The following is a 2,625-nucleotide window of genomic DNA, read 5'->3' as shown; positions in this document are numbered from 1 at the left end:
GATTAATTAGTGGCTGGTTAGGATTAATATAATCCAGTGGGCCCCACCACTCATAATTAGTGGCTGATTAAGATTAATTTAATCCAGTGGGCCCCACCACTCATAATTAGTGGCTGATTAGGATTAATTTAATCCAGTGGACCCCACCACTCAAGGCAAAATTAAAAAGGGATCAGATTGGAAGCTGGCTTTAGTGGACACGTGTAGAGGGGGGGCTGCCTCCACTTCATATTATAAATGAGGTGGAGAAATCCACTCCATACTAAATAAAGTGGTGAAATGCAGTGCTGCATATCATCTTCTTCACCACTTGACTTAGGCAGCCATGGAAAAGGAGAAACCAACCCTGCAACTCTTGGTCAGCAGCTGCAAATAATTTGGTTAGTAATCTCCTTGCTTGGTGTGTTAATTCTTTAGAATACTTGGTTAATTATCCATTAATATTAAGAAGGGGGCGTGACCAGTAGCTTAGGAAGTTTGTTTTAGTTATTGAATCTGCTAAGTATGATCGGAAACCATAATCGGATTATTAGTGGTGTTGTGTTGGTGCTTGGGCTGTTTTGATTAAAGCAAACTACGGGAAAATTCTGTTTTGGCGTTATGTATATGTTAAATGTGATTATGAGTATATACTCTAAAGGATGAATGCGATAAGGTAGATGTGTTGCGAATTATAAAATGAGTTATCGCTTGGTGTGTCGTTGCTTCCCTGCTATGGTTGCCGAGATGGAACTGTTTTGGGGAGGGGGATTTTAATATGATTCGTTGGGTTATATGTGTTATTGGTAATGCAGTGGATAATTTGGGTTTTTTTCGGATTGGGACGAAGTAAGGAAAATAGGGGAAGTGCTGCCGGATTTTCGTTAGATTATTAGCTAGCTTACAAGATAGTAAAGCGCAACGTTTATCTAATTGCGGTATGATTGTTGCTTGCTATAGATTAATAGCTTGAGCAGTAAATATTGGACGTGTGGCTCGACTATACGTTATGTAACACTGTCACTTCTTTCTTTGTTTGGCATGACTTTTAATAATAAGCGAACAACGAGCAGGTTTGATACTTACCTCTAGAGCGTCTAGGTGACGTATATTCTTGCTTCCACAATTATTCCTCTATATATCGGCTATGTCTAAGGCTATGATGATTTCTCATATCTATGGTAGTGCTTCTTAGAGTTATTGAGATTTTACGTTTCCATATCGTATTAAAGGTTCATAATCATGATAAAATGTTAACCTTTGTTAATACTCTTTCCTAGTTCACGTTTATTGTTCTATTGAGTTATAAGAAATCATTTTAATTGCATATGGTTGCTCATAATATTCTGCTCGTGCATAGAGTCATTTATCATTTGATCGAGTCCCGGGCCGGGTAATGTTCGTGCGGAGTTTCTTGCATATGTCACCGAGTTCCTCACTAGAGAGCCGGGTATGTATATTATTTATATGATTGGTGACGAGGATGGTTATGATGATGATGATGAAGGACATGACGTGATGATTATTTTGCCGAGCCCCTTACTAGGGAAGCTGGGCACCTTATATGTTAAAGATATACATGATTTTTACTTAAAAGGGTACATGTGTAGCGATATTTTTTTTCGACTTGCCATATTGGTATCTTGTCATCTTTACCTTATGCTTTACATACTCAGTACATTGTCCGTACTTACCCCCCTTTCCTTGGGGGGCTGCGTTTCATGCCCATAGGTGTAGACGCACAGTTCGGTGATCCTCCCGCCTAGGATATATACTCTGATGATTGGGAGAGCTCCACTGTTCCGGAGCCCAGTCGTTTTGGTACATAACTTTTTGTGTAGTCTTTTGCTCGTCTATGGGTATGGTGGGGCCTTTTCCCGTCGAGTTTCACGACTGTACTCTTAGAGTTCTGTGGACATTATGTGGGTTGTGTATATATGTTTTGGATAATGTTCTTGACATGGTTTGTTTGGGATGTCCGCTTGGTCAGGGGCAGCCTTGTCGTCTGCATACATCAATGTGTATTGTGTAGTGGCAGCCTTGTCGGCTTACGTATGTTAATGTGCTTTTGATAGTGGCGGCCTTGTCGGCTCGCGTATGTTGTAAGGTTGAATGGTTATGACTCCTTATGAGAAAGGTCCTCTTTATATATATATATGACGTTGGGGTTGGCTTGATTTGATTAAATTCCATATTGTTTTAGTTTCAGTTGGTTATACTTAGCAGGTTTGTATGTGGGTGTCCAAACGGGCACTAGTCATGGCCCATCGGGTTGGGTCGTGACATGCACAATGCAAGGAATCAACGAAATTCAATTTCAACTAGACTCCTAAACACAATGCAACATGCAACATGCTTCTATGACCTGCTATCTCTCAAGTTTGAATTGAATAGAAGAGAAGATACAACATATCACAACTCCATTTACTCCCCCACTAAGGAATCCATCACAACACAAGAGAGAAAACTATAACTAACCAACCTCCTCATCCGGTGCATTAGGAGAACTTATTTGGCCTTCCTTCTTCTAGCAGCAATCGTAAGACAATCCCTAACCTTATGACCGACCTTACCACAACCATAGCAAACACCGGTATCGGCTAGAGACTTCCCAACATGCTTCTTTCCACAAGTAGAACAAGTAGG

This window comes from Solanum lycopersicum, chromosome 8 (assembly GCF_036512215.1).
Source record: "Solanum lycopersicum chromosome 8, SLM_r2.1".
NCBI lineage: Eukaryota > Viridiplantae > Streptophyta > Magnoliopsida > Solanales > Solanaceae > Solanum > Solanum lycopersicum.
Note: the sequence above shows the minus strand (reverse complement) of the source record.